This window comes from Scomber scombrus, chromosome 3 (assembly GCF_963691925.1).
Source record: "Scomber scombrus chromosome 3, fScoSco1.1, whole genome shotgun sequence".
Classification (NCBI taxonomy): domain Eukaryota; kingdom Metazoa; phylum Chordata; class Actinopteri; order Scombriformes; family Scombridae; genus Scomber; species Scomber scombrus.
Genome location: NC_084972.1, coordinates 26,796,868 through 26,805,526, shown reverse-complemented (window position 1 = coordinate 26,805,526; position 8,659 = coordinate 26,796,868).

The following is an 8,659-nucleotide window of genomic DNA, read 5'->3' as shown; positions in this document are numbered from 1 at the left end:
CTCATTTTAACCACACATTTTTAAGTTAAACAAATTAGCCCATCTTAGCCTATAGTAGAGTAAAAAGCACAACATTTTCCTCTGAAAACTAGTGCAGTAGAAGCAAAATGTAGTACATGTAGTAGGTTACTTAAGTACCTATGTTACTTTCCACTGCCTGATGCCAGAGGAAATTAATAAACACTTAACCTTAGTTTAACTGAGTGAAAGGCAATGTTTAGGGGATTTGTTTTGGGGAGAGCAGCTCAGCAACAGTAAATATTGTATCTCCACCTTAAGTTGCTGATTAACAACAGGGACTGCTATTAAAAACAGGCTCTAATATTTTCCTGATGTGACGCTGAGAGACCATGCTGAACACTGCATTTAAACTAAACCCAGCAGCGGCTCTGTTTTTAACATTAAGTCGAATATACAGTGCTTAGCTTCACTTTAAAGCCCTTTACGTTGCATGAACATCGTTGCTGTGCGACTTTTAAAACAGACATTGGCTCCGTCCCAACAGAAAAAGGTGAATGTTTCAGCATTTGGATTATTTCAGCCAAACCAAAATACTTCCAGATCTCTTTTTGAAGCTTTGTTAGCTACACAAGTCATGAGGGACCGGGTCAAATACTTACTTGAATGGTGAAAGTTTAACTATGACGGACCCGTCTGTTTGTAATTTGTGGGGTCTTTGCCAGGTGAGGTCCCGCCAAAGCGTGATTAGCATGACGTAAGTTGCCAATTACCGTAAGGAACAGTGAAGTGTCTCCGTGAATCACATCAATTACCGTAAATTACACTGTAATGTATACATATGTACCAGGGTTGTTATAGATTGATGAAGCTCGTCGGTTACAGGTTTAGACATAATGTACTAATGGTTTATGGCTTTAATAATTTATATCAGAGTGAAAATTAGAACACACACTGTTTTAGAAAAGATTATTAAAAGCATTATGCCAGCCCATTAGGCCTATACCTTCAGTAGCCAATTCCTTTGTCTGCTTATTCTTAGAAGAATCTTTGAGTGGTTTCTTGACATTAGATAGCAAAAGGAGGTATTTTTAAGGCACCTACAATTCACAATTAAATCTGTTACAGTTAACATACAAACAAATAAAAGAAACGAAAAGAAAACATAACATGCCATCTGCTAGATTGTGAGGTCTATCTCACTTCAGACACATTATAGCCTAGTACTACTTATATGAGTGCAGTGATAGCCAGCAATGAAAAGTAAGTAGCCTACATAAGCAATGCATACTTTTGAGGTACTTGTACTTAAATATTTCCATTTTATGCTATTTTATACTTCTACAATACAACATTTCAGAAGGAGATAATGTACTTTCTACTCCACTACATTTATTTCACAGTTTTTCAGATTCTCAGATAATATAACAAGCTTTTAAAATACAACACAGTGTTAAAGATGAAACCTGTGGTTTCGAACCTTTCAGGTTTTTGACATCATACAAAAAGCAGCGTGTAGCCAGGGTCACATATCAGACGTCTATGAGTTGTTAACAGCTCCACAAAATAGTGATTTTTCCCCCTAAACTTCTGACGTTTTCTTTTTAATACATGTTCAAATGATCCAGTATTTCACAAAAAATCAAAGATTAGAGAAAAAGTCCAAAAACTGAAAACAGATTTGTGTATCAGAACTTTGTTTTTTGTTTCTTTCCTCTCCCATTAATCATCTCACAACCTCTCAGATTTATCTGGTGACCCCTTGAAGGGGACCAACCCTTAGGTTGGGAACCACTGGACTAAACTTACTAACTGTATATAAAGTGGTTAAAACTAGCTCCACTTCCAGCAGCTACAACAGTAACATGCTGATTACACACTGATGCTACAGTATTAATAATCTAATGATGTCATATATAGATATAATATCAGTCAGAGTGACCAAACCACTACTTTTACTGCAGTACTTCACTACATACTTATGTACTTTTAATTAGGTGGGATTTTTCATACAGGACTGTAAGTAGTAAAGGAGTATTTCCAAATTGCTATGATACTTTTACTACAGGATCTGAACACTTCTACCCCTAATTTTAACAGCATAACGCCACCATTAACCTATTTAGAGTGTTACATCGCCATCTATTGTCAGAAAAACCGCATTACAATATTTTTTTGTCTTGTCACCTCATAAATTGCTAGATCACAACCGATTGACACGGACCCATACAACTTGTTTTGACTCATGTTGACTTAATGACGATACTACAACTGTGTGTGGATATCATGACTACCAAAGATTACCACAGGCTATGGCAGGTCAGTATCAAAGTATCAAAAAATATTTTTTTGTAGCAAAAGTCCTATTTCATTATTTCTCACTGGTAAAATCTCACAGTTTACTGCTATAAAGAACAGTTGCTCCAAACCTTTAGGCTTGTGGACTGTTTTAAAAGAAGCATTGTTCAGTTGTTAGCCCTCATGAATTGTTAATAGTCAAACTCAAGAATGATTTTGCCCTCTTGGATATGTCTTATTTAAAGGATTTCTCAAGGCCAGCTGATGAAAAAGATAAGGAAGAGTAAATAAAATGTTTTTTTCTGTATTTCCTTCCTTCTTATAATTATCGGGCGGCAGCAGATATGTATCTTTGGAAACTCTGGCCTAACTTTATCCTGACCTTTCAGGTTAAGTAATAATATCTATATTGTGAGGTCCATGTCACTTCAGACACAGTATACCCTTCACAATATAGGAATATGGTGATGCCAACGGAGATGTGAAAATCATAAAGCCACCATTAACCTATTTAGAGTGTTACACTGCCATCTACTGTAAGAAAGACAGTATTACAATATTTTTTATCTTGTCACCTCACAGATTGCTGGATTTTAAAACGTGGGACAGAGCCATTACAAAAAAATGATCAATCATTATAATGACGATAAGACAAATACCATTTTTTTTTTTTTTTTAAATCTATAAAAGTCTCTATACGATTATATAATGTGGATATTATGACATGCAATTATGGCATAGGTCAGTATTACAGTATTAAAAACTTAACATTTTTGTATTTGAAGGAAAAATGCCTTTAATTATTTCGACCTATAATAAAATCTCATAATTGCTGTGCAGGACAGCTGTTCTCGACCATTTTGGCTTGTGACCCATTTAAAAAGAAGATGATGTCCTGCCAAAACCAAAACTGATTTGAAGGATTTGTAAAGCCCAGCAGTGCTCAAAATGTCCATAATTTCACAAGAAGAAATTATGGATGATCAGCCGACCGCTGAGATTTATCCTCGGACCCTATATTTAGGCTATCATGAACCCCTAGGTTGGGACCCACTGGCCTACATAGTGAGTCTGCAGTACCATATAGTGTAATATCTCTTATGTGTCCTATATGGATGGCCATCGACATGCTGTGGTATGCGCTGTTTGCGCCCTTGTACAGAGAGATGTTTATTTCTTCTTTTTTTCATTATCTAACAAAGAATAATAGGCTCTTGGCACGACTTCTGGAAGCTGCGTCAAAGGGAGGTAGTTTACGGTAAAACGGCGCCCATTACCATGTGATTTCATCGATGTTTGTAAACATGCGTCAGCCACATGTGATTCTGGCGATGAGGAAAGACTCTCCAGCCGCTCGGCCAACCAGCGGCTGGGGGAGTGTCAGGGGCGGGGTTCCCGTCTTGCGCTATGGAAAATCGTTAGGGGGATACACTGTGATAAACGTGCGCACCGAGATTTATAATAGCAACAATGGGGCTGAAAGGGGAACCTGGTGGACTGACCATTCACCCAGGACCATGTCCAAGTGGCGCCGGCCGGTGAACACATGAGACTCCTTTGGCACGGGAGGAAAAACAGGCTTGGGATAAACACGTAAGTTGTTTATATTATGGGTCGAGAGCGACACTTTGCTGCGTATGTTATGTAGAGAATACCACTATGTAATTCATAACCATTCAAGTGCTGGGTTAAAGGTATTAATACAAGCGAAAGAGAAGCTGCTGTAAAAGTGTAAAAAAAAAAAAAAAAATCTTGATGAGAGGAAAGAAAAGTCCGGCATTCGCAGTTAAAATAATCAAGCGGGGGGCTTGTTGAGAAAAGGGGTCGTAAACACTTAAAAATCATGTGTGTTTCATCATCAACATGACAACAGGTAAATTAAACTGCGTCAGCGAGAAGCATTGACAAGCCACAATCCAGTGGGAATTTCCGCTGCGATGGTGGAAACATGCTGCGACGGCATGACAGCGTTGTGCTCGGTCGGAAACTTCACTTGTGACGGATTTTAATGATAAAACGAAGATGTAAACACAGCGTGGAAACGGCGGGGATGGCGTGTGAAGGAAAAGCTCCGAATAGGATGCTGCGCAAGAGATGGATAGTGCGTAATCCTGTTGTGGGAGAGGACGATGTTACGCAGTTCATATTGGCACGATCATTTAACACCCCATGGCCCTGTGGTCTGTTTTTCTAAACTTATCAGAATGAACGACCACTTTTTATTTAAAACAGACACAGGAACTTTTAAACATGTTCACTATACACATATATGGGTGTTCTGTTGTTTGCGTAATTTCTAAGGAAATACACAAACTTCAGCTTTAAGCGAGAAACACAGTTGTGACGCAGCTTGTGTTGTGTTTCAGGTGTCAAACAACATTTGCTGCGTCACAGAGATCCCAGACGTCCTTAATAGTAATCTGGCTTCTTAGTGCGCACTTGATATGATGAAAACAAGATACATTTCCCAAACACTGGGGGTGCTATTGAGCAATCTAATCCTTGGGCTGTATCATCAGCTGTAGAGGGATGTTGACATACAGGTGTCCCTCTTCTCCCCTGAACACTCGTAAGTTTTACTTATAATCTTGAACCAAATTTTATTTCAGTCCATTAAATATTGATGACATACATATCATACATGATAAATAAAAATAATGTGTTTAGTTAGAGTTGTAGTTTTGTATTTCTCCAAGTTGAGGCCATGACTGAGCCATTTAACACATTTGTCTCCCTTTGCTTGAGTTGTAATCCACACCTGCCAGAGAACAACAGCTCGCTGACACGCCCCCTGTGATGACACTGTTGTTGTTGACACCGAGGTTGCTGGCCTCTTGTACCTTCCTGATGACACTAGTAAAAGAGGGTGTGGTGCCTCCTGTTGCTCACCTGTCAGAGGGACAGAGGATGAAGTCCTTCCTCACCTCTCAGAGCTTGTGAGGTGAAAATGAGACACACAAGAGAACCAAACTCCTTCGTGTCAATTGGATTTGTTTGGTCAATGGGTGAATCAGCAGAAGGCCTCGTGAATTGCTTAACCCCTGGCAAGGAAATGAAAGAGAGAGACAGAGAGAGAGAGAGAGAGAGGGAAGGGGAGCTTGAGAACTTTAATTATGTGTACTGAATAGAAACTTGACTCCCGAGGGAATGTGATTGTGGTCGTTTTAAAACAAACAGGTAAAGGTCATGGGAGGAAGCACAAGCTGATCACAGAAAGAGTGTCAGGGCTGGCCCCAAAGCAGAACATCCCTCGTGCTTATTTGCAGTATTATGCAAATATACACCCATGATATTCTTTATATCACATGGTTAGGGCTGCCAAAGCTCACCAGAATGTTTTTACTGACTGTGAGTATCATGTCCTCTGCAGTCGTAATGTTTACCATGTCTTCTGAGGCTGACCGGTACAACAAATGACCTACTTTCACAGACAAGGAAACGTGACCTCAATAATTATTTTGCTATTCTTTTGGGGAGGGGTGCTGCCTCTCAAGTCAAACAAACAGAAGAGCCCAGTACAAGTGGGCTAAATACGAAGCATTAGCGTTATCCTAGTTTTATTCAATCTTTTTGATAAATTTTCACAATTATGCTGTTATTGAGTACTGAAAAAAACAATCTCTGCTTTTTCAGCTGGAGCAAATGCAATTCAGCAGATGCTGTCAGGCCAAAACAAGATGCAGCAAACAGGCACAGTTAAAAGACTTCAGAGGAGAGGCCGTGTGAATCTACTAATGGATGTGTTTACAGCAGGGGACCAGCATCACCTGTAGCCCACATAAACCTTCAGAAAAACGGTGAGCGACCCACTGCCTTTTTTAAACAGATCCAGCCTACACAGAGATTATAGAATAGGAGGTGGCACAGAGCCGAGAGATGACAGTGCTAAAATTAAACTTGGAGCACTGCTGGCCTCGCTAGATGATGATGTATTAATAGACAAGTGTAAGGCAGCATTCATTTGCAGGTATCATTAGCAGCTAGACACCTAACATGCTGCGAAGGGGACAAAAAAACGCTCAACTGTAAGCTACTGTGCTGATACCTAGGAGGTACCTCTCATTACTGTTATAAATGATGGCCTTGCTTTTTCTCTTTGCTGAGGTACGTGTTTACTTTCGTAAGGAGTTCTTAAAGATATATGCAGAAGTGCCTAGGAGAGTGAAATAGTGAGATAGCTTATTGTTGCTTTAGTGTTTTTGTCCTAAATTAAAGCTAATCAAATAGGGATACCAGCCAGGTTTACTCTGTCTTTCTTGAAATCTGATTTGCTTTCATGAAAACATCCTTCAGCGTCATTTTACATCTTTATGTATTCTTTTATCTCTACTTATTTAACTCCTGTGATCAGCAAGACATCTGATATTTCCCTAAAGACAGAGTGGGAGCCAGAAGAGTGTGACAAAGTGTAAATCAGTTCTTCTGTCAGTGGCCTAGCCACCTATTTCCACCCATCGTGCAGTAGATAGAACAAAGTATCAAGCTCATCTGAGCTTCTTGAGGCTCTCATATCACCAAACATTTCACAATTTGTTGTTTAGAAGGTGGCACATTGTAGAAGGTGAAACAAAATTGCTCCTATTAATGAAATGTTTTATGAGGTCTATGCCACCTTTTAGCTTTGATTGATGTAGGCAACCTATACTATACTATACTATATATATATATATATATATAAATATATATATATATATATATTGTTACATATTATATAATTATATACAGTATAAACAATATACTGGGAATTTTTAGCCAAGATATTCAGTAGTTTTCCTTGATTGCTTAAATGTTTGGAGGTGGTTTAAAAACACATTACCTCGATGAGTTTGCCCCTCTCACTCCTGATAAATTAGGACCTCTAATCTGTAAGAGGATTAACCACCTACCCTGTTTACAAGTGCACACATGCACACAACCCCACCCCCTCACCCCCTTACCCCCTCACCGTTACACACACATACACACAATGACACACACATAAAGGCATTCAGTGTTCATTTTACGTCACCTACTATAATGTGACCCAACCCAGTGTCTCTCCCTGTGACACAATTTAGCCGCTAATAGTCTGCGCTGCCTGATGCACAGTGGCAAGTATCAATCTCATTTCGTAAACCAAAGGGATATATTATGTTTACATTCTCTTCATCGGAAACTTTTGTTTAGCTTGTTTCAGACTGAAGAATTATTAGTGTTGGTGATTTTCTTTAACGTTTTTTGTAGCATCTGTGGCCTATCTTTTCTTTTTTGTCAGACAATGTAAACAGTTTAAAAGAGAGTGGCTTTACAATAAACCAGTAGTTGCGTAATTCACTTTTGTTTTGGTTTTAAAAGGGGCTGATGCGCCTTTAACAAGCAATAGATGGTCAGGTGACTGGGCGGAAAAAAGTGCTCCGATGCCGAAAGCAACCACTGCACACAACAGACAGCAAAAAGAGCTCATAGTAAGAAGACTAGGAGAGCAGAAGAGAGGTAGATACAGAGTTCACATGGTATTGTCATGGCAGTGTTAAATGGGAGGAGTCCGAATAGCAAAACAAGGAAAAGACAGATGAAAGCTGTGTTGTGGCCTTCAGACTACAGTGTCTGCTTGAGTTACTCTCGAGGGTGACAAGGTATTCATTGTAAATACTGGAAGTGCTTGTAGAAATTGAGAATATGTTAAGCTTTTGTTGCAGTCGAAATCCATGTCTGTGCAACAATAATGGCCACCATTTATAACTACATTTCAATATCAGTCGTAAAAATTTAACCAAACAGTACAGCTGCTGCTGAAGCCAAGAAACTAAACTAGCAGTGAAGAGGATTAAGGAGTGACAGACAGGGAAATTGTCCCCGAAATACACATGAAGGTTTTGGATTAGCTACGTCACCTTTTCGCATCAACAGGACAACAACGTCTCAGACACTGACAAAGCAGGATAATGGCAGCCTTTTAATGCAAGACCTACAAATAGAATCCAGTGAGTTTTCAACATTAATTGTCTCGGTGATCTGCTTTCACTTCAACAAATAACAGAAATGGTAATGGTGACAGAAAGTACTGTACTGCATGCCTCATAAGGATTGACAACATGGGTTCATACTAATGAATCCTCACCTATTTCAGGACCTGTTTTTTCCATCTTGCACCACAGTCAAACCCACTTGGACCAGGAGCGGGGCTGGATGCCTGAGGCAGACCCAGGAGAGGACACAGTATCCTATTGTGCATTGCAAAGAAGTCTACGGGGAACTGTGGGGATCTATTTTTCCCCAGTATGATTCATAGACAGTTTTTGTTGGGGTTCATCTCTGGTGCCAGTCTGCTGCTGTGTCCGAGTTCTTGGTCACTTGATGCACTTCTAATGTAAGAAGATGAGATGTGTCATTCAGAGAGTTGCTGGCCATGACTCAGTGGTTT